Here is a 12500-nt window from a genome sequence, read left to right as displayed (position 1 = left end):
TTATGCTCACATAATAAGTTGTGTTTGATGAGGCTATTAGGGATTTGAACAAACAACTAACCCTAAGCATTGAGCTTTTATGTGCAACTCATGCTGCCAAGTTTGTGCTACAGACATGAATGACACCTCAAATCATGTAGTTTCTTGACGAAAGGTGGCTTGAAAAAAACCCGGAAGAACCAAATTATTTAATCTAGAACCGGAACTGAATGATTTGAGCGACTCCGAGGTCCGTTAATGGTTCTCAGAAGTGCATTCTTCAAGCATTCGATGGGACACCATGCTAAAATACTTTAAAAGTGTTACCTGTGCTACCATTCAGTAGCACTGTAACACAGCTACTAAATCAGCAGTGTGAAACACACAGTGAGAAGGGTGTAGTCCGATTCCTGAACGATTTAGTTTTATGAGCTGGTTCTGTTGAATTTACAGCCCGAAGCACACATCGCAACCATAGTAGTCCAAATCCCAAACAAATGACTCTTATGAGCCATTAAAAATGTACAGCATGAAACACACAGTGCGATCAGTGCATTCTAATTCCCAGATAAATGACTCCAATGAATCGGTTCTTTTGAATCAATAGCATGAAACACACAGCATGGCCAGTGTAGAACGATTCCTGTACAAAATATTCTTATGAGTCGGTTCTTTCGAATCTACAGCGTGAAACACAGCAGGACAAGTGCATTCTGATTCCCGTACAAATGACTCCAATGAGTCGGTTCTTTTGAATCTACAGCGTGAAAAACAGCACGACAAGTGTATTCTGATTCCCGTACAAATGACTCCAATGAGTCGGTTCTTTTGAATCTTTTTGAATCAGCGTGAAACACAGCACGACAAGTGCATTCTGATTCCCATACAAATGACTCCAATGAGTCGGTTCTTTTGAATCTACAGCGTGAAACACAGCACGACAAGTGTATTCTGATTCCCGTACAAATGACTCCAATGAGTCGGTTCTTTTGAATCTTTTTGAATCAGCGTGAAACACAGCACGACAAGTGTATTCTGATTCCCGTACAAATGACTCCAATGAGTCGGTTCTTTTGAATCTTTTTGAATCAGCGTGAAACACAGCACGACAAGTGCATTCTGATTCCCATACAAATGACTCCAATGAGTCGGTTCTTTTGAATCTTTTTGAATCAGCGTGAAACACAGCACGACAAGTGTATTCTGATTCCCGTACAAATGACTCCAATGAGTCGGTTCTTTTGAATCTTTTTGAATCAGCGTGAAACACAGCCACGACAAGTGCATTCTGATTCCCATACAAATGACTCCAATGAGTCGGTTCTTTTGAATCTTTTGAATCAGCGTGAAACACAGCACGACAAGTGCATTCTGATTCCCGCATACAAATGACTCCAATGAGTCGGTTCTTTTGAATCTTTTTGAATCAGCGTGAAACACAGCACGACAAGTGCATTCTGATTCCCGTACAAATGACTCCAATGAGTCGGTTCTTTTGAATCTTTTTGAATCAGCATGAAACACAGCACGACAAGTGCATTCTGATTCCCATACAAATGACTCCAATGAGTCGGTTCTTTTGAATCTTTTTGAATCAGCGTGAAACACAGCACGACAAGTGCATTCTGATTCCCGTACAAATGACTCCAATGAGTCGGTTCTTTTGAATCTTTTTGAATCAGCGTGAAACACAGCACGACAAGTGCATTCTGATTCCCGTACAAATGACTCCAATGAGTCGGTTCTTTTGAATCTACAGCGTGAAACACAGCACGACAAGTGTATTCTGATTCCCGTACAAATGACTCCAATGAGTCGGTTCTTTTGAATCTTTTTGAATCAGCGTGAAACACAGCACGACAAGTGTATTCTGATTCCCGTACAAATGACTCCAATGAGTCGGTTCTTTTGAATCTTTTTGAATCAGCATGAAACACAGCACGACAAGTGTATTCTGATTCCCATACAAATGACTCCAATGAGTCGGTTCTTTTGAATCTTTTTGAATCAGCATGAAACACAGCACGACAAGTGCATTCTGATTCCCGTACAAATGACTCCAATGAGTCGGTTCTTTTGAATCTTTTTGAATCTACAGCGTGAAACACAGCACGACAAGTGCATTCTGATTCCCGTACAAATGACTCCAATGAGTCGGTTCTTTTGAATCTACAGCGTGAAACACAGCACGACAAGTGCATTCTGATTCCCGTACAAATGACTCCAATGAGTCGGTTCTTTTGAATCTACAGCGTGAAACACAGCACGACAAGTGCATTCTGATTCCCGTACAAATGACTCCAATGAGTCGGTTCTTTTGAATCTTTTTGAATCGGCGTGAAACACAGCACGACAAGTGCATTCTGATTCCCATACAAATGACTCCAATGAGTCGGTGCTTTTGAATCTTTTTGAATCGGCGTGAAACACAGCACGACAAGTGCATTCTGATTCCCGTACAAATGGCTCCAATGAGTCGGTTCTTTTGAATCTTTTTGAATCAGCGAGAAACACAGCATGGCCAAAATAGTTTGATTCCTGAACAAATGATTCTTATCAGCTGGTTCTTTTTAGTGAATCAAAAACTTACTGAACCTTAAGTAATTAATTTAATAATTTCCGACTCAAAATGAAGTGTTACTTTTTTATGTGTACTGACTGGATGATTGTTGATATGACGTTGTGTAGTTAAAGTTTACACATTAAGAGTATTGATGTAATGAGTGGTATTGTTTTTTAAACTATTAAATTAATAAAATATCTTAATTAAAAATGTAAACAAACAACTTTTGCAAGAATCTGTTCTGTTAAAATCTGAAATTATCGAATCACTTGGTAACAGGCTGCTGAGGACAATAAATCAGCAGGTCTAAAAGAATTGTGGCCCATCCCGAGTTGTGTATATAGAAGCATGTGTGTGGCCAGTACGGCTAGGAAAATGCATACACCGCACATTTGCTGACCTTCAGAACCGCCATGGCATTTCAATGACAGAAAGTGATGAGAGATTGATCGTATAAAGTCTCCTATCCCACTGAACGACACACCCAACATCCTGCCTGTGTGTGTATTTACAGACGAAACCACTGTTCCCTTCTCTCTCTTTCATTAGTGTAGCTGTAGGAGTGATAATGTGTTTGTTATTGTGTAATAGTGTTTAGTCTTGGTCAGCGCAATCTTTAATTGTTTGACATTTATTCTACTGTACATCTAAAACTCCCAGTATAAGACACACACTCCTTAAAGGAATAGTTCCCCTCGTCATTTTTTATTCACCTTCATGTTGTTCTAAACCCGTATGACTTACTTTCTTCCATGGTAAACAAAAGTAGATGTTAGGCAGAATTACAACATCAGTCACCATTCACTTATTATTGTATGGAAAAAAAAACAGATGCTCAGATATTCATTGAAAAATCTCCTGCTGTATGGGTTTAGAACAACATGAGGGTGAGTAAATGATGTACTATTTAGGTGGAATATCCCTTTAAATGTATTAACATTTTTCCTGCTGACGTTTAGTCAATCAGACACTTTTCAGAGGTCATCGCAAGCCAGAGTTTGAGTTTTATGTGTTCTTTACGGCATTCAATATATTACCTGCCCCGTCGCCTGCAGTCACATCTTTACGAGCAGTTCAGCTCACACACACCAAACACAAAATGACTGAATGAACGTTCAGACAAAACCCTGGAGATCAAACACAGACATTCTGTTCATACAAACAACAACTGTATAGACAAAAATACACACAGAGCCAATGGGGGGTACATTGGCCAAAAAATAACTATGCCAAATTATTTTTTGAAACAATTTAAAATTTAATGACACATAAAACAGATACAAACACAAGGCCTTAGATTAAATCATGTTTTTATCCTCAGAAACAGGTGATGTGTGTGTGTTTGTTTGTGTGTGTGTGTGTGTGTGTGTGTGTGTGTGTGTGTGTGTGTGTGTGTGTGTGTGTGTGTGTGTGTGTGAGTGTGTGTGTGTGTGTAAAGAATAGAAGGGACACAGCTGTTATCATTACAGAGCTAATATTAGACCCTAACATGAAAACTGCAACTCGGTCTCATAAAATAAAGTTACTATACCTACATTTTAGCTAAATTATTTTTACGTGGTTTGTTGTACATATCACGACAGTTTCCTCGTAAAATAAACACTTGAGGTGCTAAAACAACAACAATGATTTTTATTGCCTTTTACACAAACCCTCAAGCTCTCGATTCATATGGGTATATTTAAGTTATAATGTCTTAAAATGTCTATAATGTATACATACAGTATGAAAGATATCATCTCCCAGCTAATGCTGTTGATTATAAAGAGGACCTTCAAACTAGGTACATACGATAATATTTCGCAAATTATATTTGATGTGTTTTTTAGCATTTTGGTAACATTTAAAAATGTACAAATCCATCCATTAATAAATAAGATATTATATTCCATCCATCCATCCATCTTCAACCGCTTATCCGAAGTCGGGTCACAGGGGCAGCTGCTCCAGCAGGGGCCCCAAACTTCCCTATCCCGAGCCACATCGATATTACATTGCATGTATTATATTCTATTTTGTTACATGTTTATTGTTTAATGCATAATTATGTAAAATAATATATAAAATATATATAAAAATGCATACTATTTATTTATAAGTATTTTAATTAATTTGTAGAACACGTGCTAAAAATCGTTACTGTCTCTTTAAGAAAACTGGCAGTTCTGTAAATGAGCGCATATTTATGAGAGGACTTGAATGGCTTCTTTACCTCATCCATGCTATTCGTGATCAGAATTATGTTTATTTTTTTGACTGTAAAAAACATAAGGATATTAAAAGTGACATTATTCAATGACAAATGGATTGTGCGGATATCGTCTTTGGACACACTTTACACCGAACATGTCAAAGAAAATTGTAATTATCAACACGCAATGAAAGGATATAGCCGCTGAAGGACTTCACTATCCGACTCAATCACTGCTGAGCTAAATCTGAACAATTGCCAGCCGGTGGCTAATCACAGATATTTTTAGTTGCATTGCGCTAAATTTCTTATGCGAGTGATTGCATTGTAGAGAGTTCCCATATAGCAAAAGATCGATCTTAGGATTTAACGATCTATAATGATATCGTTCAAATGAAGAATGCGATGCATCAGAATGTCAATATTTGTCATAAACACTGACTTTTCACCCTGTTCCTCACACAACGCTACCTTCTGACATCTAAACACTTTTACTATAGCGCATGACTTAAAATGCTGATGCATAAAAATGACATTTACAAGCTTGTTCGAGCGTGATCAAATTGTGTGCCAGTTGCTCAACTGATAGAGCGTTGCAATTACAATGCAAAGAACCGGGTACGAGTCCTAAAGAGCATGCATGTCGACACGTGAGCTGAAAAAGTAAAAAAAAGCATCACTTGACCTGACGCATTTAGTCACGTTACACTTTACTGACCTACAGGTAGCTTAAACACCGTGCCGTCTGGCAGGAATGCATTCTGCAAATTCACAGAATTCCAGTCTGATCCCTCTTGCAGCAACATTAGTTGTAAATTATGTGTTAAATACCCTGTATTGAGCTCTCATAGTGGCTAGTTCAAACACACACACATATATGCATGCATACACACACAAGCACACAAAGTATGCACACATACATGCACGTCTTATATGAATCATCCAAAGAATGTTTTTCAACACACAGAGAAAGAGAAAGAGTTTGTTCTCCATGTGGATCCACCTTGACAAGCACACAGTCATGTTACGCCATTGTATCTGAACTCAAAGCCTGATACAGATAGCACACACACACACACACACACACACACACACACACACACACACACACACACACACAGTCCTGACGCTGTGTTTATGCTGACACGGCAGACAGACCCACGCTTATCCAAACACACGGGCTCTGCCCAGCCATAAACACACACAACAGAGCCAAAGAACACCATCTGAACAGCAGTGCAGGACACCAAATCAGAATACTCTCAATTTAGTCACACATTCACTCTGAAACATCAACATGTGCTCCTGGGAAATTCAGACAAAGTTTGGTACAAAAGGATGAAAGAATAAAGCCCGAAATTCAAGTGAAGTAAACGATTAGCGATGCACCGATGTACTGTCTCAGACAAACATCTACAGTATAGCGACCAATAAAAACGATCACCTGAATTATCAGCATGAGCCAAAAAGAGCCAATAATCAGGGCCAATTATTTCCAGTAAACCTTAAAAAGCCTTCAAACTATACTCAGACAGAACGTACTGATCTGTCGAACAAATCTACACATGGGAAACTGGAAATGTGTTAAATGCAGTTGAGAAAACTGCACTCTTTATGGTGACATAAACAAATTAGCCAATGTATTTAACAAACACGCAAAGACTGGGGGTTGTGTACAACTCTGACTGATGGGCGTTCCAGTTCTGCGGATATCTTGACACACGTCTTGTGAAAGACGTACAAATCATTTTCAAATGTAACACTAAAAGGATCGTAACAACATCTAAAAGCTGATAATTACAGAGCTCTTACAAACACTGAAGGCTGTAAAAAAGGAATTCATCTTGCAACGAGGCTGCGGTTCTTTTCTGTGAGTGAAATATGAGTTCGAGAGTAACAGTTCAAAGCATCTGTTTACATGAAACAACTTAAAAAGGCATACGCCTGCTGCGCTCTCAACTACACACGTGATTAAAATGAAGCTGTAAATTAAATTGCTCTGTTTGTTCAAAGTGTATATGTGTGTGTGTTTGACAAAATTCTCACTCTCACTCCAGACAAATTAGTGTTAATAGGCACAAGTCTGGCTAGTAAAACCTCCCTGTATGGTGCAAATATTCAGCTCCCTTTCTCTCTTTCAAATGGGTTGAAATGCTTGCGTACACACACTGAACAAAACCCTACAAATAAATTCACTCTCTCTTTCTCTATCTCTCTCTCTGTCTCTGTCTCTCTCTCACAGACACACACACACACACACACACACACTGTGGATATTAATGGACTTTTGGGGGCATATAAGTGCATGCCTGAGCAAAGCTTTCTGTCAGGGCATTTCTAGGTTTCTATGGTGTTTTGAGTGGTTGCTAAGGTGTTGCTTGTTGGTTTATTGGTTTTTAAGGTGTTCTGGGTGGGTGATAACGTGACTGGATAGTTTATAGGTTGTTCTGGGTGGTTGCTTGGGGGTTGCTAGGGGGTTTCTATGGTGCTCTGGGTTGTTGCTTAGGTGATGCTTGGGGGTTTCTAGGTATCTAGCATGGTCTGAGTGGTTGCTTAGGTGCTTCTAGGTGGTTTCCAAGTTTTTAGGATGTTCTGGGTGGTGGCTAACATGTTGCTAGGGTGTTCTTTTGTGTTCTAGGTTGTTGCTAAGGTGTTTCTAGGTGGTTTATAGGTTCCTAGGGTTTTCTGGGTGTTTATTAAGGTGTGTCTAGGTGGTTTCTATGGTGTTCTGAGTGGTTGCTAACATGTTGCTAGGTGGTTTATATGTTGTTCTGGGGGGATAAAAAGTTGTTGCTATGCGGTTTCTATGGTGTTTTGAGTAGATGCTAAGGTGTTGCTAGATGGTTTCTATGGTGTTCAGAGTGGTTGTAACAACTCATTCCAGATAACCACTCTAGGTGGTTTCTATGTTTCAAGTGTGTACTGGGTGGTTGCTAAGGTGTTGCTAGGTGGTTTCTAGGGTGTTCTGGGTGGTTGCTAAGGTTTTGCTAGTTGATTTATATGTTTCTATGGCATTCTGAGTGGTTGCTAGTTTGAAGCTAGTTGGTTTCTAGGGTGTTCTGAGTGATTGCTAAGGTGTTGCTTGGGAGTTTCTATGGTGTTACAAGTAATTGCTAAAGTGTTGCTATATGGTTTCTAGGTTGTTCTGGGTGGTTGCTAATGTTTTGCTACTTGATTTCTAGGGTGTTCTGAGTGGTTTAAAGTGTGTTGCTAGGTGGTTTCTTGGGTGTTCTGAGTGGTCGCTAATGTGTTAATACATGGTTTCCTTTTCTAGGGTGTTCTGAACGGTTGCTAATGTTTTGCCAGATGGTTTCTATGGTGTTCTGAGTGGTTGCTAATGTGTTGCTGGGTGGTTTCAAGGTTTCTAAGTTTTTGTTTGAAAATCTATTCATTTTGCTATGTTTACGCCTCACATGCACACTAGTATGGCGTTTTCCTTAGCTGAAAACACCATGCCAGAGTTTAGTAAATGCTAATACAGAGTGGTAAGTAATTGTTACCACATACACAGATGAACCAAAGGTGAAGCGAATAGCATTGATCATCTCCTAACAAGGCTACATGTCAAGGTCTGGGTAGATTAGATGGTAAGCAAACAATCAGTTCTCATAGTCAAATTGTTGAATGCAGGAGAAGTGGGCAGGAGTAAAGACCTGAGTGACTTTAACAAGGGCCAAATTGTTATGTCCAGACGACTGTGTCAGAGCATCTCTGAAACAGCAAGGCTTGTGGGGTGCTACCGGTCAATAGTGGTGAGTACCTACCGACAGTGGTCCGAAGAGTGACAAACCACAATCCTGCGACAGGGCGTTGGGCACCCAAGGCTCATCGATGCATGAGGGCAACAAAGGCTATCCCATCTGGTCTGAACCGACAGAAGGTCTACTGTGGCACAAGTCACTGAAAATGTTAATGATGATTACTGGAGAAATGTGTCACAACACACAGTGCATCGCATCGCATGGGGCTGTGTAGCCGGTTAGAGTGCCCAGGGTGACCCCCGTTCACTGCCGAAAGCACCTACAATGGGCATGGAAGTGTCGGAACAGGACCTTGGAGCAGTAGAAGAAGATTGCATCGTCCGATGAGTCCCGTTTTCATTTACATCACGTAGACAGCTGTGTAAGTGTGCGCCGTTTACCTGGGGAAGTGATGGCACCAGGATGCACTGTGGGAAGACGACAAGCCAGTGGAGGGAGTGTGATGCTCTGGGCAATGTTCTGCCGAGAAACACAGGGTCCGGCCAATCACGTGGATGTCAATTTGACATGTGCCACCTACCTAAATATCGTTGCAGACGAGGTACACCCCATCATGGCAATGGTATTTCCTGATGGCAGTGGCCTCTTTCAGCAGGATAATGCACCCTGTCACACTGCACACATTGTTCAGGAATGGTTTGAGGAACATGATGAAGAGTTCAAGGTGTTGCCCTAGCCTCACAATTCCCCAGATCTCAATCGGATTGAGCAGCTATGGGATGTGCTGGACCAACAAGTCCGATCCACGGTGGCTCCACCTCGCAACTTACAGGACTTAAAGGATCTGCTGGTAATGTCTTGGTGCCAGATACCACAGGACATCTTCAGGAGTCTTGTTGAGTCCATGCCTCCATGGGTTGGCGCTGTTTTGGCAGCACTCGGAGGACCAACAGCATATTAGGCAGGTGGTCATAATGTTTTGGATCATCCGTGCACTTTGGAAAACGATGATGTTAGGAAACTAGCATCACGCAGTTAAAAAAAACAGATTAGTGTGGATGTGGAACTAGCTCTTACTAAGAACTTACTCCAGATATAAACCTGTGCATCCTGACTCCCAGAAGACAGCCAAACAGACTGGAGCATATCGAGAAAGCTCTTGCCAATTTTGTGTATTTTGTAATCATTTACTCACCCTCATGTTGTTTCACATCTGAATGACTCTCTTTCTTCTTTAAACGTACATGGAAATGACAACAGAATTGTAATTTTGGATGAACTATCCCTTTAAGTGGAGCAGTGAAACTGAGAACGGAGCTCCATGAAGTGAAATCACAATGTATGTGAACGTGTGTTTGTAGTCATCTTGAACAGAACAGACACACACCCTAAATCTACTTTCCATATCTAACCTGCATGTAAATTTTTCCCAGTAGATTGCGAGTGACGGTGGTGTGTGTGTTTGTATTATCCTAGCTACCATTTGAGGATAAAATTATCCCCAGATATGAGCTATATGTGACAAAACCTCCTTTCCGGGACTTTCAGAGACATCCTAAAAAGGTTACAATTATATGTAAAGTAAATGAGTACGTTTTCCTAAGTATAAGCAATAGTAATAGGCAATCACACACAAATGTTCAAACAGAGTAAAGCAGAATTGAACACAACATAAGAATGCATCAACACACTTACACACACATGGTGTTGTAAATCAGATCCTCACACACTTTCTCCTTGATTCTCTTCCTCCGGTCAGCTTCTACCTGCACACGTCTGCAAGAGTTGTAGAAGGACGAGAAGCTGGATGTCTTTTTAAGAAGGTAAAATGCTAGATAAAACTTCACAACGCTCCTCCAACACAAACGATCTGATAGATTACAATCTCACGTGAGCTCCTGCTTTTCTCCTTTTCTTTATCTTGTGACTCTTTTCACTGGCCAGCTCACTGAACACAGACACACTCATGTTCAGCGTACCAGAGAGACAGTGAAAGGGGCCGGAGTTATCCTGGAGAGAGGGCGTGTAGGTTTTCAGTTAGTGTGTTAGAGCATAAGAGTGTGTGTGTGAAGACAAAGCGAGAAAAAAAGAAACAGGATATAGCATGAGGTTTTCATTCAGCTGAGATTGTGGCTTTGGGACTTTGACTCCATTAGGCGAACGATTCTTTTTGAGGAAGAAGTATTTGGAAATAACAAAAGCAATTCTCACTGGATTTACTGCCCCCAGCAGTTATGTACCGAAATGACGAGATGATTTTAACATTTAACAGAGCGGTTTCGTTCCAAAAGTGATTTTTTTTTTAAAGAGTCATTTGTTCGGGAATCGGACTACACTGGTCATGCAGTATGATTCGGCTGTAGATTCAAAGGAACTGACTCAGAAGAATCATTTGTTCAGGAATCAGCCTGCACTGATCGCACTGTATGTTTCGTGCTGTAGATTCAAAAGAACCAACTCATAAGAGTCTATTGTTCGGGAATCAGACTACACCACTCATGCTGTATGTTTCGCACTGTAGATTCAAGAGAACCGACTTATGAGAGTCTATTGTTCGGGAATCAGACTACACCACTCATGCTGTATGATTTGTGCTGTAGATTCAAAAGAACCAACTCAAAAGAATCATTTGTTCAGGAATCGAACTGCATGGATCACACTGTATGTTTCGTGCTGTAGATTCAAGAGAACCAACTCATGAGAGTCTATTGTTCGGGAATCAGACTACACCACTCATGCTGTATGATTTGTGCTGTAGATTCAAAAGAACCAACTCAAAAGAATCATTTGTTCATTAATCGAACTGCATGGATCACACTGTATGTTTCGTGCTGTAGATTCAAGAGAACCGACTCATGAGAGTCTATTGTTCGGGAATCAGACTACACCACTCATGCTGTATGATTTGTGCTGTAGATTCAAAAGAACCAACTCAAAAGAATCATTTGTTCAGGAATCGAACTGCATGGATCACACTGTATGTTTCGTGCTGTAGATTCAAGAGAACCGACTCATGAGAGTCTATTGTTCGGGAATCAGACTACACCACTCATGCTGTATGATTTGTGCTGTAGATTCAAAAGAACCAACTCATAAGAATCATTTGTTCGGGAATCGGCCTGAACTGATCACACTGTATGTTTCGTGCTATAGATTCAAAAGAATCGACTCATAAGAATCATTTGTTTGGGAATCGGCCTGAACTGATCACACTGTATGTTTCGTGCTATAGATTTAAAAGAATCGACTCATAATAGTCATTCGTACAGGAATCTGACTACACGGGTCACACACAATGATTTGTGCTGTAGATTCAAAAGAACCGACTCAAAAGAATCATTTGTTCAGGAATCGAACTGCACGGATCACACTGTATGTTTTGCACTGTAGATTCAAGAGAACCGACTCATGAGAGTCTATTGTTCGGGAATCAGACTACACCACTCATGCTGTATGTTTCGCACTGTAGATTCAAGAGAACCGACTCATGAGAGTCTATTGTTCGGGAATCAGACTACACCACTCATGCTGTATGATTTGTGCTGTAGATTCAAAAGAACCAACTCAAAAGAATCATTTGTTCAGGAATCGAACTGCATGGATCACACTGTATGTTTCGTGCTGTAGATTCAAGAGAACCGACTCATGAGAGTCTATTGTTCGGGAATCAGACTACACCACTCATGCTGTATGATTTGTGCTGTAGATTCAAAAGAACCAACTCAAAAGAATCATTTGTTCAGGAATCGAACTGCATGGATCACACTGTATGTTTCGTGCTGTAGATTCAAGAGAACCGACTCATGAGAGTCTATTGTTCGGGAATCGGACTACACCACTCGCGCTGAATGATTTGTGCTGTAGATTCAAAAGAACCGACTCATGAGAGTCTACTGTTCGGGAATCAGACTTCACCACTCGCGCTGTTTGATTTGTGCTGTAGATTCAAGAGAACCGACTCATGAGAGTCTATTGTTCAGGAATCAGACTTCACCCATTCGTGCTGTTTGATTTGTGCTAAAGATTCAAAAGAACCAACTCATAAGAATCATTTGTTCAGGAATCG

At 40.5% G+C, this 12500-nt stretch overlaps 1 protein-coding gene across 3 annotated transcripts in view; it reads right to left on the bottom strand.

Annotated features, from left to right (window-relative positions):
- Positions 1-12500, bottom strand: part of LOC127621932 (protein eva-1 homolog A-like) — a 187298-nt gene that overhangs the window by 143879 nt on the left and 30919 nt on the right. The window contains exon 1 of one of the 3 annotated variants that reach the window (XM_052095750.1): positions 10130-10371. The exons of the other annotated variants lie outside the window; for them this stretch is intronic. The gene's annotated coding sequence lies outside the window, so the exon portion shown is untranslated. Of the gene's footprint in view, positions 1-10129; positions 10372-12500 lie in introns of those variants that run through there. 3 annotated transcript variants of the gene reach the window in all.

The sequence above is a fragment of the Xyrauchen texanus genome, chromosome 28, assembly GCF_025860055.1.
Source record: "Xyrauchen texanus isolate HMW12.3.18 chromosome 28, RBS_HiC_50CHRs, whole genome shotgun sequence".
In the NCBI taxonomy this organism is placed as follows: Eukaryota; Metazoa; Chordata; class Actinopteri; order Cypriniformes; family Catostomidae; genus Xyrauchen; species Xyrauchen texanus.
This window is presented reverse-complemented; position numbering and strand designations above follow the sequence as displayed.